Raw genomic sequence first — 19835 nt, forward strand, 5'->3', positions numbered from 1 at the left:
AGAACCCACAAAATTTCTTCACATTTTGTCTTGGGTTTTCCAAGGGGCTTGACAACTATGATCTGATCCAAGTTTCTCGTAACTTGAAGTCTTTCACTTGCCGCTACAGTGTTGCCACTGTTAATGTGTAACGCGGAGTATTGCTGGCAAAGGCCGCCGTGAGACATGACGAGTACGCGAGACGCTCTGTCGATTTTAAAACGTTGGCAGTTCCAGACTTACGCGCATGGGGCGCTGGTGCAGACCTATATACGGTAAGTGCGTCATGTAATACCGGCATAAGTGAGCAATGACGGAACTACGATAGAAGACACATTTGTCTAGCTCTAACCACAACCACGTGATGCGTTATATAGCGTAGAACAGATCGGTTCAGGAGGCGGATGGCGAGCACGAGCGCCGCGCTCGCTACCGGAGTGGCTGTCGGACGCCATTATGTTGCGGATGGTAAGTGCAAATAGTACACAGCTGGCCATTAAAATTGCTACACCACGAAGATGACATTCTACAGAGTCAAAATTTAACCGACACGAAGAAGATGCTGTGATATGCAAATGATTAGCTTTTCAGAGCATTCACACAAGGTTGGCGCCGGTGGCGACACCTACAACGTGCTCGCATGAGGAAAGTTTCCAACCGATTTCTCATACACAAACAGCAGTTGGCCGGCGTTGCCTGGTGAAACGTTGTTGTGAGGCCTCGTGTAAGGAGGATAAATGCGTAGCATAACATTTCCGACTTTGATAAAGGTCGAATTGTAGCCTGTCGCGATTGCGGTTTATCGTATCGCAACATTGCTGCTCGCGTTGGTCGAGATCCAATGACTGTTAGCAGAATATGGAAGCGGTGGGTTCAGGAGGGTAATACGAAACGCTGTGCTGGATCCCAGCGGCCTCGTATCACCAGCAGTTGAGATGACAGGCATCTCATCCGCATGGCTGCAACGGATCGTGCAGCCACGTCTCGATCCCTGAGTCAACAGATGCGGACGTTTGCAAGACAACAACCATCTGCACGAACAGTGCGACGACGTTTGCAGCAGCATGGACTATCAGCTCGGAGACCATGGCTGCGGTTACCCTTGACACTGCATCACACACAGGAGCGCCTGCGATGGTGTACTCAACGACGAACCTGGGTGCACGAATGGCAAAACGTCATTTTTTCAGATGAATCCAGGTTCTGTTTACAGCATCATGATGGTCGCATCCGTGTTTGGCGACATCGTGGTGAACGCACATTGGAAGCGTGTATTCGTCATCGCCATACTGGCGTATCACCCAGCGTGATGGTATGGGGCGCCATTGGTTACTCGTCTCGGTCACCTCTTGTTCGCATTGACGGCACTTTGAACAGTGGACGTTCCATTTCAGATGTGTTACGACCCGTGGCTTTACCCTTCATTCGATCCCTGCGATACCCTACATTTCAGCAGGATAATGCACGAACGCATGTTGCAGGTCCCGTACGGGCTTTTCTGGCTACAGAAAATGTTCGACTGCTGCCCTGGCCAGCACATTCTCCAGGTCTCTCACCAATTGAAAACGTCTAGTCAATGGTGGCCGAGCAACTGGCTCTTCACAATACGCCAGCCACTACTCCTGGTGAACTGTGGTATCGTGTTGAAGCTGCATGGGCAGCTGTACCTGTACACGTCATCCAAGCTCTGTTTGACTCAATGCCCAGGCGTATCAGGGCCGTTATTACGGCCAAAGGTGGTTGTCCTGGGTACTGATTTCTCAGGATCTACGCACCCAAATTGCTTGAAAATGTAATGACATGTCAGTTCTAGTATGATATATTTGTCCAATGAATACCCGTTTATCATCTGCATTTCTTCTTGGTGTATCAATTTTAATGGCAAGTAGTGTACAAAACGCTGTCCACTACGTTTAATGGCGTAGTGTTTAAAATGGAAAGTAGCACTTCTTAAAACCGATGAAAAGAAGCATTATGGGGGGGTTAGGAATTTCGAAGCCAAAGTCAGACAGGCCAGTATCCATTTTTAACGCGTCAATGCAGGATGCTTAGTAGCAAAAAATGGTTCAAATGGCTCTGAGCACTATGCGACTTAACTTCTGAGGTCATCAGTCGCCTAGAACTTAGAACTAATTAAACCTAACTAACCTAAGGACATCACACACATCCATGCCCGAGGCAGGATTCGAACCTGCGACCGTAGCGGTCGCTCGGCTCCAGACTGTAGCGCCTAGAACCGCACGGTCTCTCCGGCCGGCAACCGCTTAGTAGCAGTTAGAACATAGAGACCTGGAGTGTGACAGACAGTTGAGCGATAAGTTCCACAATAAAATAAGTCTCGTAGACTCGTACAAAAATTTTCTTCGACATAAATTTCCAGAACTTCACAGATTAGCAGCCAACATGGCACATGACATCTGAAGACTTAATGGAAAATATTTTGTGTGTATCTGGTACAACATGTTTATAACAAACTGTACGAAGATCTGATGAGGGTAACATAGTTCTACCGAAACTGGTCATCCACAATCCTGTCTTTTATTGCGATCTTTGCTAAGAAGTTTTTCTTCTCGTAAAAAAAGTAAATACAGATCGCCCCTGCACACTCAGTGTTAGTAAACTAATTCCTATAGGTTTAATCAGTGGAACAGTTTTAGGAAATAAATTTGCCACGGAAGACATTAATTAGCCACTGTGAAGCGGCACGCTTCCATAGAATACTGCAGCCGTAGAGTAGTCGCGCTGAAAGCAGTTTCTCATGCCGAGCTGCCTCGTTCCCATTCACTGGTAAGGCGTGACCAGGCCTGTTCCAGGATGCAGCCGTCAACAACCTGCAGCACATCTGTTAATCACGCTCTCTTTGTCCGCGGTAACTAAACCTAACCTCTACGAACAAACTCAAGGCAGAAAATTTTCAGTTTCAGCACTAAACTCAAACTCACACCGGCTACACAAGCTGACGCGTTACCAGCTGATGAGCATTGTGGTTGGTACACGGTCACAAGTAATAGGTAATACAAGTAGATTCCAAACGAAAAAACAATGATAGGGAGAAGAAATAAGAGAAAAATAAAGAATTCAATACGATGATGAAAACGACGCTACAAAGGATTATAGATAAAAAATTACATTTAAACCAGCTAATTGAACAAAAATAAAGTCATATCGATAAAGATTTAAAAATAAAAAATTTCAAAGCTTCCAATGAGATTCAACCCACAACCTTCTACAAGTGAGGTAAGTACCTTAACCACTGCTATAATCACGACTCAGCAGCACCATTCGCGACGATTTGCCGCCTTAAAAAATGTTGCCCTCGTGCGATGTAGTACGAAGCTTATCTAATGTAGGTCTGTATTTATGATGTTAATAATTGTATATGTGGCACCAGCTCACGTCTTGTTCGACAGGATCCAGTAGTGTCTGAAAGTGAATATTTCAATGACATCGTTGTGCGTGCGTGTTGTTTTTGGCGTGATTATCATGTCTCATTGAAATGTAAAACAAAAAGGGGAAATTCGGGATCCAAACACACCAAGAAAGAAAGCTGTATAAGGAATTGGAAGTGATCGATTTGTTGTGGCAATTTGACAACGGGGAAGAGTTCGGACGTGACGTCGAGTGCTCTGGTTGGAAGAAGCCAGCTCCAACACGTGGAGTCCCAACCAAAATGTAACTGTAATCAGACTATAGTTCCTTTAACATGAAATTCGATTTATAGAGACCATAGCGGCTCCGAGTTCTGGACAGCTGGCAACGGCTGGGAACGGTCCCGCTAGTTGGCAACTTGAATAGCTGATGTATGTAGGTAACTTTCTGCAGCTGCTAAATATTGGAAGAAATACATTTTTATAGCCATCATCTGTAGACATTCAACTTCATTCTTATTTCGATTAATAAGCTGCCCAGTCACGTTAATATGGCCACCTGCCAAAAGCTTGAATAACCACCTTTTGCAGCGGTGACCGCTGCGAGACGCGCAGGAAAACAGTGAAGTTCTGGAAGGTACCTACAGGGGCGTAGAGCGATGCCGACTCCACTGCCGTGGCCAACTGCGCTGGGTTCCTCAGTTGCGGATCCATGCTTCGAACGGCCCGATCAAGGTGTTCAACAGATTCTCGGTTCGACTTAATAAGTTCTGGGAGTTTGGTGGCCACGGCCGGGTTGCCAAACGTAGCAGTGACCTCGTCGGAATACTCTTGAGATGGAGGTTGTGAAGAAATTGGTTCTATACTTCCGAAAAAAGCCCTTTTAAATAATAAAACATGACCTATACAAGGAATCTGACTACCCCTGTTAGTCATGGATTAAAAAAAAAAAATTGGCTTAGTCTTTGTCAGAAAGTGCAGAATCTTATGTGGGGCCAATAATACGTCAATTTTAATCTAAATATGGTATGCCAATGTTTACTTAATAAAAAAATCCATTAGGTAATTCAGCACAATTATTATACAGATGCGATAAATCACTTTAACGGGGCCCAAATGAACAATAAAATTCCGGTAAACCTGCAAAGGTATATATATATATATATATATATTAGAGGCCTACATAGACATCGCGCATTTGCTAGATGCCCACGAAATACGTAATTTTATTTTGAAGCTGACAGCCAGTGAGAAAATAGGTGCAAAAATACTATTGGTCAGTTTTCAAGCAGTAATGGCGGACAGCATCAGCTGGTAATATACGTAATTTTATGGTAGCTAATTTTACTGCACAAAAAATAAAATATGTACTCCCTCCCAATGAAGTTACACACAAACATTAAAATAAAATCATGATGAGCAGCAATATGCCTGAGAAGAATTTTGAACTTTAGTTTGGTGGGTTTTCAACACTGTCAACAAGACGAAATAATGGAAGTCATATTTACTGAAACTAAACAAATTGAACCTTGATATTGTGACAGTATTTTTAAATTAAATAATTTAACTCGAATTGTCTTTAATTTTGAGATAAGAGAGAGCGTAATAATTTTAATGTCTTACCTGTTGCTGCAGGCAGTGCGATGACGTCAACGGTGGTCCGCGCGGACGATGTATGATGTTAATCCTGGTTCGTGGCGTGAAGATAATGATAGAGCCTCATGTTTCATTAATATTCCAGTTACAGCGGTGGTCCACGTCTCCGTTGTAGTCGAATCAGCGGGCAGCACTGGCGCGATAATAATAGTTCCAGTATGTGCGTTGTCGTCACGAGCGCGACGTTTTATTATTAAAAGTTTATTAATCACGCGGTGCGGGTAGGTCGGAATTATGCAGTGTCTTTGGTATTTACGATATATAGCCGGTTAATGCCAATACTTCGCACAGTTCTTTCCCCGAGTTGCAACAGGAAAACAGTCACATGTCTGATTTTATCCATTATAAATGGTTTTTGAAAGCCTGCGACTGTAGATACAATAGCTTTGTTTATAAATAAATAAATCTTTTGCTACCAGTCACGATTTTTTCTTTATTTTACTATCCGCACGACGCGTTTCGAGAAATAATTCCCATTTTCAAGTGTTTTTTTTTTTTTTTGGTGTGTATTAAGCCATTTCTTTTGATGTTGTCAGTGTGTGTGAGTCTGCTTCATTTTGTTGACTTTTACTGTAATACATAAGAAGCGCGATTTTTAGTTGGATATCAATTCTTTCTGTGAGGTTAGTGGCTAAAATTTAGAACAATTTGTACTTACAATTTCCTAACGGTCCATTTGTGTACAGTCTCACACACACTTAACATCACACACAACTTGTATACTTTACACATCGAAAATATTTTATATAAACAAAACAGTTACCAAGATTAGGTCTTCCACAGATTATGATATGCTTTTGCACAGAGGTTATTTATCTTAACAATTTGGCTCATGAACTATTTATATTGAGTTTACAATTGTGCTTATTTCTATGTTTTACTATTTTTATTTGAGTATATTATCGAAACATCTGAAGAAATTCACTGATTCACTTTCAAGTTTTTCATTTAATATTTTATCTTCATATTTTCTGTAATGTGAATATATCACCAGTTCTTCAAGCAAATCCATTTTATGACCTTTATTTAGTCGGTGGAGTACTTTGACATTTTGCTCTATTTTTCCAAATGGGTGTCCTTTATTATGTATGTGTGTTGCTATTGCTGATGTAGTATGTCTGTTGTTGTGTATGCTCTAATGTGCTCTGTGTATCTGGTGTTGATATTTCGGCCTGTTTGTCCTACATAGAACTTGGAGCACTGCTGGCATGTTACCTTGTATATTCCAGAGTCTGAATATGGATCATAATTACACTTTATATTATGTATTAGTTTTTGGTGTAGTTTATTGGATGTAGAAAACCCAATTTTTACTCTGTGATTTTTGAAAATATTTGCAATCTTCTGTATACGTTGCCTATGTATGGAATGCTAGATATATATTTGTTTTTCTCTTTTTCGTCTGTGGTGCAGTTTGTAGCTGGGTTTCCCTTCACTTTGTCTAAGATTATGTCAACCATGGAAGCATTGTAACCATTGGTAACTGCAATCTTCTTCACTGTGTTTATTTCTTGTTGCATATTTTCTTGGTTCAATGGTATTTTTGTTGCCCTATGCAGCATTGACCTGTATGGTGTCTTTTTATGAATATTTGGGTGACATGATGTTGCAGGTATTGTGGTGTCAGTTATTGTGCTTTTCCTATAAATTTTGAATGTGCATGTGTTGTTGTGTCTTGTAATATTTAGGTCCAGAAAGTTTTTGTGACAGTTTGTATGCTGGGCTGTTTATAGAGTTGACCACGGGACATATCGGGTTTCAATTTTTGTGTATTTTTGGCTGTGCTCTTAGGTGTGGTGCTTTTGGATTCATACATCTAATGTATTTCTTCTCAGTTTCTGTCAACAGGAAATGTGTGTTCCTTAATTGTTCCTTAATTTTACTTTGGAATTGTTTGGTTGGGTCTTTTTCAATGTGCTGAATGTTATTAGCAGCAAAAAATCCATATGTTTTGTCTGTGTAATCTTTTTCTTTCATCACAACTAATTTATTACTTTTGTCTGACCTGTAGATGACACACTACTGTTAGTGAAAGGAGTTATCACAGACATTCTTAATCATTTCAATAATTTACAGTGGAACATGAGCAAAATAAAAGTATTAACTTTCTGGACCTAAGTATTACAAGACACAACAACACATGCACATTCAAAATTTATAGGAAAAGCACAATAACTGACACCACAATACCTGCAACCTCATGTCACCCAAATATTCATAAACAGGCAGCATACAGGTCAATGCTGCATAGGGCAACAAAAATACCATTGAACCAAGAAAATATGCAACAAGAAATAAACACAGTGAAGAAGATTGCAGTTACCAATGGTTACAATGCTTCCATGGTTGACATAATCCTAGACAAAGTGAAGGGAAACCCATGTACAAACTGCACCACAGACGAAAAAGAGAAAAACAAATATATATTTAGCATTCCATACATAGGCAATGTATCACAGAAGATTGCAAATATTTTCAAAAATCACAGAATAAAAATTGGGTTTTCTACATCCAATAAACTACACCAAAAACTAATACATGATATAAAGTGTAATCATGATCCATATTCAGACTCTGGAACATACAAGGTAACATGCCAGCAGTGCTCCAAGTTCTATGTAGGACAAACAGGCCGAAATATCAACACCAGATACACAGAGCACATTAGAGCATACACAACAACAGACACACTACATCAGCAATAGCAACACACATACATAATACAGGACACTCATTTGGAAAAATAGAGCAAAATGTCAAAGCACTCCACCGACTAAATAAAGGTCATAAAATGGATTTACGTGAAGAACTGGTGATATATTCACATTACAGAAAATATGAAGATAAAATATTAAATGAAAAACTTGAAAGTGAATCAGTGAATTTCTTCAGATGTTTCGATAATATACTCAAATAAAAATAGTAAAACATAGAAATAAGCACAATTGTAAACTCAATATAAGTAATTCATGAGCCAAATTGTTAAGATAAATAACCTCTGTACAAAAGCATATCATAATCTGTGGAAGACCTAATCTTGGTAACTGTTTTGTTTATACAAGATATTTTCGATGTGTAAAGTATACAACAAGTTGTGTGTGATGTAAAGAGTGTGTGAGACTGTACACAAATGGACCATTAGGAAACTGTAAGTACAAATTGTTCTAAATTTTAGCCACTAACCTCACAAAAAGAATTGATATCCAACTAAAAATCGCGCTTCTTATGTATTACAGTAAAAGTCAACAAAATGAAGCAGACTCACACACACTGACAACATCAAAAGAAATGGCTTAATACACACCAAAAAAAAAAAAAACACTTGAAAATGGGAATTATTTCTCGAAACGCGTCGTGCGAATAGTAAAATAAAGAAAAAATCGTGACTGGTAGCAGAAGATTTATTTATTTATAAACAAACCTACAGTTACGTGTGTTTATCGCTATAACAGTCCGTTAAACATCAGATCAGTTTACGTCGGCGTCTTTAAGGCAGTTTGGGTGGTATAATAAATGTTTCTTAATGAAATCACAGTACTGTTCTTTTACTTAACATTTTGGTTTGTTCCACTTTTACGCAAGTCTAATAGTTAATGCCTCCACACGACAATGGTGTCTGGTTCCCGGCTAATTGTCACAAGCTGACACAGTATGTAAAATCGTCACCGCAAACACTCGATATACTTTTCAGGTTTTACTGTTCACTTAATAATGCACGATCGCCTAGTAACACAGCCGACGCACTGTAATTAATTGTTCCTCCTTGTATTACGTCTTTCACTCCGAACTCTGCAACGTTTCTCCACCCGCGACCCGGCCACAATACCACAAATCGCACGTGCTCTATCGATAATCGTTCGATCTCTCTCTGACACAGTACTTCTCATAGCCTAACCACAGATTTACAAAGCATATAAAACCACAACATTCATATTCGTACAATATAAAATATAAAAATGTAGCAAAATGAATGAAGAACCAATGTGACATATGAACAAATAAAGAATAGTTGAAGTAATTGATACATACGTGTTATGACAAGGTAACACACAAAAGAAAAAAAAATATTACCGACTTTCGGGGAAAGCAATGACTTTACATGTGCCCCCCATTTTATCATGAGATGTTCCACAGAACGCCTTATGATGAAATGTCCTTAGACATATAAGCCATATGCTACAAGATATTTGTTTATGTTTAACTTTTGCACTTGGTCAGTTTGCATTATGAATTGTCAATCAATATTAAAAGAGATGAACTTATCTAACAGCAAATAAAAATCTCTCATAGAAGCAAATAACTAATTTATTACACTAAGGAAATTTGACCATAATGAAAAAGAAGAACAGACATTATGTGTTCGGTCCAAGAAAATATGTATAGCTACAATTATACACTATTAACCTGGATATATACACATAAGCGTTCGTATTTTCCCCTCACAAAGTCTTGTCATTGTATTATTGTTTTTAAAGCTTGCTCTCTCTCTCTCTCTCTCTCTTTTCACGTTTCAACCACAGCATCATATTTTTTATTTACCTTTACTGTCACAGATACAAAATAAATATGGTATATAATGCCTGTCAAATATCAATTACACACACACACACACACACACACACACACACACACACACACACATATATATATATATATATATATATATATATATATATATTCATCTTTTGGAGTGAGTATTCCTTAACTGTGTGTCATATCTTTAAATATAGTTTGCAAAATTGTAGATTACCACATCATATTGTCTGTGTTCTTTGACATAAATTGGTTTAATTTGTCCCAATGTGGTCACTACTTAAAATTTCATGGGCTGACATATGTATACACAAAGTTCGACATATGTATACATAAAGTTTGACATATATTGGTTTAATTTGTCACAATATGGTCACTATTTAATATTTCATAGGCTGACATATGTATACATAAAGTTTATCGTCTTACTATCTCATTAACATTGACCCTATTCAGTAGTTATAGGTCATATTCTGCTTCTCACAAAATTATTTACTAACCAAATACCCAGTTAAGGTTTCAGATTCCTTGCAGTATAAGGCTTTAAATCCACTATATTTTTAAGAGCAAACTTCTTTTTCGATTTTGGGTAAGCCAGATAAAATGCATTCAGGTGGGGTACACCAACCACCTCAAATGGACCTTTGTACACATCAAAGAATTTAGAAATCTCACTATTTATTTCTTTAGACTTCTCATATGTTTAAATAAAACTAAATCCCCTATTTTTAATTCAACACCTTTTACTTTGTCATCATGTCATTTATTTCTTTCCAACAGTTTCTTCTCTACCAGCTCTCTTCCTCTTTTCTTATTTTCGTCCCAGCTTAATTCCTCTTTAGTAGGGAAAGGTAACTTTTCCTCCAGGAAACTTTTCTGTCCCACACCTTTCATAATCTCCGCAGGAGTAAACCCTGTTACATCATGAATAACAGTATTCATAACCTCTTCAATATTTCCTACTATATGTCCCCAAGAACTGTGGTTACTGCTACAGTAGGTACAGCAGAATCTGCCAACCTCCCTCATATAACGTTCTATGGGGTTCCCCTGTGGGTGATATGTTGAAGTGTAAATTACTGTAATTCCCTGATTAGTAAGACCTTCTTTCCACTTCTTACATGCAAACTGTGACCTATTGTCAGACAATATGGCCTTAGGTTTCCCAAACTTCACAAAATAATCACCTTCCAATTTGCTTAAAATGGCTTTCCCAGTAGCTTTACGTAACGGATAGAGTTTTATAAATTTAGAAAATACTTCTAAGACCACAAAAATGTATGCAAAACCTCCCTTAGTCTTCGGCAATGCAACATTAAGATCCACCGATAACAGTTCCATCACATCATTCGTTTTAATATTTTGCATAGGAAGCTTACATGTTTGATTTGATCTTTTGCTCTTTGACATTTGTCACAGGTTTTGATTCGGTTGTTCACTCTCCTTACCATGTTGTCTAAATACACACTTTCCCTTAATTTCTGTACACATTTCTTAGCACCTACATGTCCAAAACTCAAATGTATATAATCTATTATCTCATCTATATATTCCCGAGGCCAACACACTTTCCAGTCATCCGAATTTTCATCAGTTCGCCTTAACAATACCCCATCATGAATTTTGTAATATTTTGATACTTTATTGTTATTATCCTTCCTTTCCAACTCACGTTTCACCATCTTCCACATTTAATCCCGTTTCTGGTACCTTCTTATGTTTTTACAAATCTCTTCAATTTTCTTTCCCCTTGAACATCTTTTATAAATAATTTTACATGTCCCTTATCCGCATCATACCCTACATCATTCTCTTCACTCAACAGTAACCTGGATAAAGCATCTGCAATTTTGTTCTGTGTACCCTTAACATACTTTGTCTCAAAAGGAAACTGTTGTAGGAACAAAGTCCATCTTGTTAACCATCCATGTACCAGCCGAAACTTTCTGAAAAATATAAGGGCTCTGTGATAAGTATAAATGATAGTTTTATTTCCCAATAGGTAATCTCTAAACTTTTGAAATCCCCAAACTATTGGCAATGCTTCATACTCAGTCACAGTGTAATTTCTCTCATGCCTGGTCAATGACCTACTTGCAAAGGCCTATGATCTTCATTTTCCTCATCCCCAAAATTTTGAAACAATTCCACTCCAATATCGTGCACACTCGAATCAGTCGCCAAACAAAATGGTTTACTAAGATCAGGATGGTGTAAAATCTTTTCCTCTTTCAAAGCTTCCTTAAGTTCATTAAAGGTTTTCTGACACTCTTCTGTCCAAACATAGTTCACTTTAGGTCTCAATAACTTACTCAAACATGGGTTGTTAAAAACTTGCCCTCACACAAAATTACAGTAAAAATTACACATACCCAAAAATGATTTCAACTCTTTTCTATTCCTCGGGGATGGACACTCTTTAATTGCTTTCATTTTGTCTGGATCGACTTTAATACCATTAGTTGACAAAATTCTACCCAAAAACTTTATCTCCTTGCAAACGAACTCACACTTTTTGAGTCTCAGGGTCATGCCTCCTTTCCTTAAGGCTTGAAACAACTCATTTAATAAACAACAATGTTCTTCCCATGACTCAGTGGCAACTACACTCCTGGAAATGGAAAAAAGAACACATTGACACCGGTGTGTCAGACCCACCATACTTGCTCCGGACACTGCGAGAGGGCTGTACAAGCAATGATCACACGCACGGCACAGCGGACACACCAGGAACCGCGGTGTTGGACGTCGAATGGCGCTAGCTGCGGAGCATTTCTGCACCGCCGCCGTCAGTGTCAGCCAGTTTGCCGTGGCATACGGAGCTCCATCGCAGTCTTTAACACTGCTAGCATGCCGCGACAGCGTGGACGTGAACCGTATGTGCAGTTGACGGACTTTGAGCGAGGGCGTATAGTGGGCATGCGGGAGGCCGGGTGGACGTACCGCCGAATTGCTCAACACGTGGGGCGTGAGGTCTCCACAGTACATCGATGTTGTCGCCAGTGGTCGGCGGAAGGTGCACGTGCCCGTCGACCTGGGACCGGACCGCAGCGACGCACGGATGCACGCCAAGACCGTAGGATCCTACGCAGTGCCGTAGGGGACCGCACCGCCACTTCCCAGCAAATTAGGGACACTGTTGCTCCTGGGGTATCGGCGAGGACCATTCGCAACCGTCTCCATGAAGCTGGGCTACGGTCCCGCACACCGTTAGGCCGTCTTCCGCTCACGCCCCAACATCGTGCAGCCCGCCTCCAGTGGTGTCGCGACAGGCGTGAATGGAGGGACGAATGGAGACGTGGCGTCTTCAGCGATGAGAGTCGCTTCTGCCTTGGTGCCAATGATGGTCGTATCCGTGTTTGGCGCCGTGCAGGTGAGCGCCACAATCAGGACTGCATACGACCGAGGCACACAGGGCCAACACCCGGCATCATGGTGTGGGGAGCGATCTCCTACACTGGCCGTACACCACTGGTGATCGTCGAGGGGACACTGAATAGTGCACGGTACATCCAAACCGTCATCGAACCCATCGTTCTACCATTCCTAGACCGGCAAGGGAACGTGCTGTTCCAACAGGACAATGCACGTCCGCATGTATCCCGTGCCACCCAACGTGCTCTAGAAGGTGTAAGTCAACTACCCTGGCCAGCAAGATCTCCGGATCTGTCCCCCATTGAGCATGTTTGGGACTGGATGAGGCGTCGTCTCACGCGGTCTGCACGTCCAGCACGAACGCTGGTCCAACTGAGGCGCCAGGTGGAAATGGCATGGCAAGCCGTTCCACAGGACTACATCCAGCATCTCTACGATCGTCTCCATGGGAGAATAGCAGCCTGCATTGCTGCGAAAGGTGGATATACACTGTACTAGTGCCGACATTGTGCATGCTCTGTTGCCTGTGTCTATGTGCCTGTGGTTCTGTCAGTGTGATCATGTTATGTATCTGACCCCAGGAATGTGTCAATAAAGTTTCCCCTTCCTGGGACAATGAATTCACGGTGTTCTTATTTCAATTTCCAGTAGTGTATTAGGTCATCCACATATACTGTTAGTTTTGAACTCAACTCTGGTCCTAATACTTGATCAAGGGCTCGTTTAAAAACAGGTACACTAATATTCAGCCCAAATGGGACAGTGTACTGATAACACTTCCCATTTACCAAAAATGCTGTATACTTCCTATATTCTTTGGAAAGTGGTACCTGCCAATATCCGGAGGTCAGATCGAGACTACTAAGATAGGCTAGTTTACTTTGTGATACCTCTGTAACGTCCCCTCCATACTCTCTGGTCTATCAGTTTCTCTCCTTACCACTTCATTTAACACTCTGGAATCAATAACTAGTCTCACACTACCATCTTTCTTTCCCACAATGACCGAAGGTGAATTATATTCACTATTTCCTCGCTCTATAACACCACAATCCAACATCCTCTCAATCTCTTTATTCACCGCTTCCCTCTGCGCGAACGGTATGGAATATGGTTTTTTCGAAAAAGGTTCATGAAATGAAGTATAAAGTTTGTTTAATATAATTACTTTTTATCTAGAACCGCAATTACATGGAACTTGTTGCGCCAGAAGTAGTTGGTACATCATACTTTTCAGAAGATTTCACCGTTTTCAACAGGACTGGTTTCCCTTTCACGTGTTTATAAAATACCATGTACGTTAGCTTGTAGTTAAACTGGCACTGCAAGATTGACTCCACAGTCGATTTCTGTCATCAGTCCAGTGGGCCGACATCAGCGAAACTACTCTTTCCACAGTGGCGTTGTGTGCGGGAATAGAATACAAATACTCGCATAATTTTGGCATTTACATGCTGCGCTAACAGATGGTGTTACTCCAATACTTGAGCCAGGCTCATAACAATATTTTGCAAAATCGGGACAAAACTGGGTCTTGTCGGGATGTCGGAACAAGAATGTCCATAACAGTGACGGAGGGCAACCATAGGCCAGGGACTACGATAAATTCATCCTTCTGCTCATCGAATCACGAACGTACACTGTAAGCTCGGTGACACACTGCATTGTCGTACTGCTAGCTACCATCGTGCCGAGGGAAAATAAACAGCATGCAGGGGTGGACATGGTTTCCAAGGATAGATGCATAGTTCTGTCGATCCAATGTGCATTCCAGAATGACGAAATTGCCCAAGAAATGCCCTCCGGCCTGAATCCTTCCGACGATTGTTGCAGGGTTGTGCTTTCAGACGTTTACCGCGGTACACGCCAATAGCCATCTGTCCGACGTGATTCATCTGAAAAGGCCGTATGTCTGCACTCAGTGGAGTCCAGTTGCGGTATTGGCGTGCGAATTCCAGCCTTCGTCGCCAGTAAACAGCAGTGAGCATAGGTGTATGAACCAGGCGCCTGCTGAGGAGGTCCATAAGCAGCAACATTCCCTGATCAGTCGTTGAGGAGACACCGTTGGTAGCCCCTCGGTTCATGTGGGCTATCAATTGCTCAACAGAGGCACGTCTGTTCGCCCACTCCCATCTCATCAGTAACCGTCGTTCACCCCAGTCATCCATGGCCCCTGGTTCACCACCGCTGCTTCGGCGCCAGTTTTAGATAGTGTCATTTTACTATCCACGCTATACTTGAACAGTTTACAGACTTAACTTTCCGGAAATGCTTCCATCCTTGGCCCGAAAATGGTTAAAATGGCTCTGAGCACTATGGGATTTAACTTCTGAGGTTATCAGTCCCCTAGAACTTAGAACTACTTAAACCTAATTAGCCTAATGACATCACACACATCCATGCCCGAGGCAGGATTCGAACCTGCGACCGTAGCGGTCGCGCGGTTCCAGACTGTAGCGTCTAGAACCGCTCGGCCACCTCGGCCCGAATGCCAACGATCGTGCCGTTTTCGACGATAGATGCATCGCTCCGTTTGCGCATTGCGACAACGACTGTAATGTTTTTCACCTGCCCCGTCGCCTAGAAGCTTTGTGTACCGTCCACTCCCAGTGCTGCCACCTGCCGCGGTTGTTCCATGTTGATGCTGAAGATAGACAGTGTTCACTTTAATATGACCGGACCGTTTACAACCATCAATGGAAGAAAAGCAGTACAACAGATAGATAAAAAATGTATAATACTCATAAATCTGATTTACGTATAATATGCGTTTGTGACCCTTCTGGTGCACTGCTTCTCGACTGGTGATGGCGATTATAAACACCGAAACAAGTAAAGAATAAAGCTAAATGTGTACAGCTGATGGTATAAAAATACATTTTAAATAACTGACGTTCACCGTTACTAGTCACTTATGGAGTCAGTTTTCGTGAACGATATGACTTCTTCATGAGATTGTTATTACTGATTTGGTATTCTACTACCAGCCAATGTTTTGGACGTCATACTGTCTACAATATGTTCCGCATTAAATATCAGTTGTCCTCAAATCGAGAGTTTCAGCTCCGCTGACAGCACACCAGTTTTGGCCGTTATTTTCTATCTGCTATATCGATCGCTGTCAATGTTTTTCAAGCTGCTCTGACCGATTATTCTCATTTGTTTGAATAAACTGTATTTTATTTGTTAGTACAGCAGCTATAACCGTGTCCGTTAAGTAAAATGAGCTGTCGCCTACAATAATTTTTCTACGAAATTCTGACGTTCAATGGCGACATTTTTTCATTGCCATGTTCAGGAAATTAAAGAAATTCATTTTTTTTTCTGTGAATCACAAAGAAGGAAGCAGTCGTTCGTGACATTTTGAACGCAGTTGTCAATGTGCCAGACAACTGAATCACAATACATGCATAATCTTTACTTCCGTACAGTTGTACGTTGTCTAGCAACGGATGCCGACATGCAATTACGTAATGTTGTTCTAGTAACAAGTGAAGTCTCTCTGCGATGTCAGCACGGAAACTGTGATTTCAGCCTTCACAATTAAGGGATGTAGAAGCTCTTAAAAGGACTGGAAAGCAGTTAAACATTATGCTAGACTTTGCAGCTGATCAACGAGGTATGTCTCAACATTTTTCTTCCACGGTATACCGAAATAATTGAAAACTGCCGTAGAATCATGTCCGTTTCTATAACGATTTTCTCACGTGTTCTCCCATTATGCACAGTCCTTTAACCAGATGTGCGGCGTTACGGGAGGAACACATTCAAAGATTCTGCTCTGTTCAGCAATTACGTCATTTTAAATTTCAAACTGCCAACACCTTTTCTAGGGCTTTTTGTGCTACAATTTCGAGCAACAGAAACATTTGTTGAGAATGTTTTAAGTAGCGTACAAGCTACACGAAGTAAGCACACAATTTAAATGCCAGTCTCATCTCTCAGTAGCAGTTTTACGTAGTTGATGCTCCATATCTCCGAGTTATTACTCTACTAAGAAACGAAAAAAATGTAATGAATATGACACCACTCGAAGTTCATAGCAAATAGTTCAAATCAAACTTCTCAGTGTCTCTTAGAAAATAGTTTACTTTATATCGATTTATCGTAGCAGACAGTGAGTATAGGACATTACAGAAAAAAATTTTCTGGCTAGTGACCTGGACACGTGTTCGTATAACCTGTAAGAAAACTGACCTGGAAATTTTCTACGCAAGAAATATTCTGCGCAGTATGAAATTTCTTCTCAGCTACTTAATGTTTTTCATGCTTACGTTCCTGATGTTAAACAGTCTCTGTTAAGAGGCCTATACGTCCCCAGGTCGTGCGATCTGTCTGGAGATCGCACGTGTATGCGAAAATCACAGCATTCGATCGCTGAGAATTCTCTCGCAACTTGAAGAATCATGTGGAATGTGTGGCAATACGGCTACCTGCTTGCGATTCGTTTGTCTAGTTGTTAAGCGTGCTTATGTAGTTTTGTTTCGTTTCGCTTTGTCAACGTGGAATAAGAACTATACATTAGAATTATAGCTACGCAGGAACCACAGAGCCGGCCGATGTGGGCCGAGCGGTTCTCGGCGCTTCAGCCCGGAACCGCGCTGCTGTTGCTGCGGTCGCAGATTCGAATCCTGCCTCGGGTTTGGATGTGTGTGATGTCCTTAGGTTAGTTAGGTTTAAGTAGTTCTAAGTCTAGGGGACTGATGACCTCAGATGTTAAGTCCCATAATGCTTAGAGCCATTTGAACCACCGAGCGAGATAGTGCAATGGTCAGCACATTGGACTTGTATTCGGGAGGACGACGGTTCTAACCCGCGTCGCGTCATCCAGATTTAGGTTTTCCGTGATTTGCCTAAATCGTTTCAGGCAAATGCCAGGACGGTTCCTTGGAAAGGACACGACCGACACCCTTCCCCATCCTTCCCTGATCCGATAGGACCGATGACTCCGCTGTTTGGTCCCCTCCCCCAAAACCAACCAACAGGGACTCCGAACAACGCTGATAAGTGAAGTTGTCGCCAGAGTTGCCACTTATGTTAAAACGTAATACAAAATACACTCTCCGAATTAACAGTGATTAGCAGTTTGAAGCTTGTGGCTTAGAAGTGTATTAGATGGGAAGTTCATAAAAATAGTCACGGTACGCTGCGCTCCATTTTTTGAGTTATTTATGAAACAATTACACGCATTATTGATGTTTTCAACTTCTAAACAAATTGACGCACCGTAACATTACGTGGAAATTTTAATACAAATTTATGGCAAATATATTATACAGCTATATGTACGTTCCTTGTCGTTTCGTATAATCCAACTCTCCATCATAAAATTTATAACAAGCAGTGCTGCTATTTCCATCATTTCTATAAACACATTGAGACTGCGAAACAAACTGCGTAAATGCCTGCAGTCAAACTATACGGGTAATGAATGAAAAAGTGACTCAAGACTGATAACTGAAAAAACTAATTGTTATAACACACTGGAAAGATTCACACGCGGCATTAGTGAAAAATGTAATATATTCTGTAACATAATCTACAATTTCCAACAGAAATGTTTCAAAACATGTTTAATACATTGCAGTTTCTTTTTTTAATTATTTTTACAAGTATTTGTGGAAATGCGGAGATCAGCTGCCACTGCTGCTAACCATACCAGTTTATTTTCCATAGTAAATTTCCTGTCACAGTGGTGTTCGTTGGGCCGAATGCAATTGCTCGGCAAATAGATCGTGTGTGGCAGGGTCGGGATAGGTGACCGACCGCAGCGATATCGCTTGCGACATATTGCCTCGATTCGTCGCACGTGCCTGGTGCCCTTCATACACGTGAGTTTTACAGTACCTATTGTATACGGAGTGACTTTTCGATAAATACTTTGTAAACTATTACTGTACAGGTGCTTTGTTCATTACGTCTTTCCATAATGATAGATTCAAAGATTTGCTAAGGGAGTAGATATAGTTATCGCGAAGAAAATTTGAGGATCAATTCTAATTTTTGTTCCTCAGAAAATATAAAAGATAACTTCAAGCAAATTTTGTGTGAAGCAGTACGCATAAAGGCAACGAGAAAGACAGATACTAGGATAAATAACTAGTTTGCAAATATCTTAATTAACAACTAAAATTTAGCGTTTCAGCAACTGTGATTTCCATGGTTTCGTTGATAACAGCTAATAAACATTTTGCATTTATTAAAATTGAATTTTACAGCTACAGTACATAGGCAGGACAGTCGCACCTTGTGGAAATTCTTTTACAATAAATTGTATTCCTTAACCACTTTTTGTGTAGTTTTTACATCCACTAAAATTTATAACTAAAACATTCCAGTGTAACACAAAAAGTCAAGAGGGAAACAAGTTTGCAAATATGCAAACTGACAAAATCAATTTCGAATTTAGGATTGCTTCTGTGAGCTAAAACTGCGCTGGTAAATAACTTCTGTGAGCTGAAGTTGCCCAGATGAGTATACCAGCTATCATTCCTTCCTTGCTTCATTTTGTGCTTTTCAGCCACTTTCCTGCTTTCCTTGCCTCCTTGGTGGATCATTCTGACGTTTCTTTTGGAAAAGTTTATTGTTTTCTGCTTGTCTTAATTCTTCAAACATTTTATCGTAATTGAGCACACTGATATTTTAAGTCCGTTAACAGCCTTTAATGTGCCATTTCTTCAATCAATGAAAGTAATCACTACATCACTAGTCCCTATTTGCACAGTACGTCTTTCGAAAAACCTTATCTGTGTACACATCTTCTAAATTCTGGATTGGAATGACTCATTATCATTTCAAATGATACCCCACACGCATTTTTTTTATTTCTTTCAAAATTAAATTTGTCTTCCAAATCACGTAGCAATATTTTCTGTAGATTCTATAGGACTGAGAAATGTTTTCACTTTTTCACTGTAAAACTTG

Source organism: Schistocerca serialis, chromosome 2, assembly GCF_023864345.2.
Source record: "Schistocerca serialis cubense isolate TAMUIC-IGC-003099 chromosome 2, iqSchSeri2.2, whole genome shotgun sequence".
In the NCBI taxonomy this organism is placed as follows: Eukaryota; Metazoa; Arthropoda; class Insecta; order Orthoptera; family Acrididae; genus Schistocerca; species Schistocerca serialis.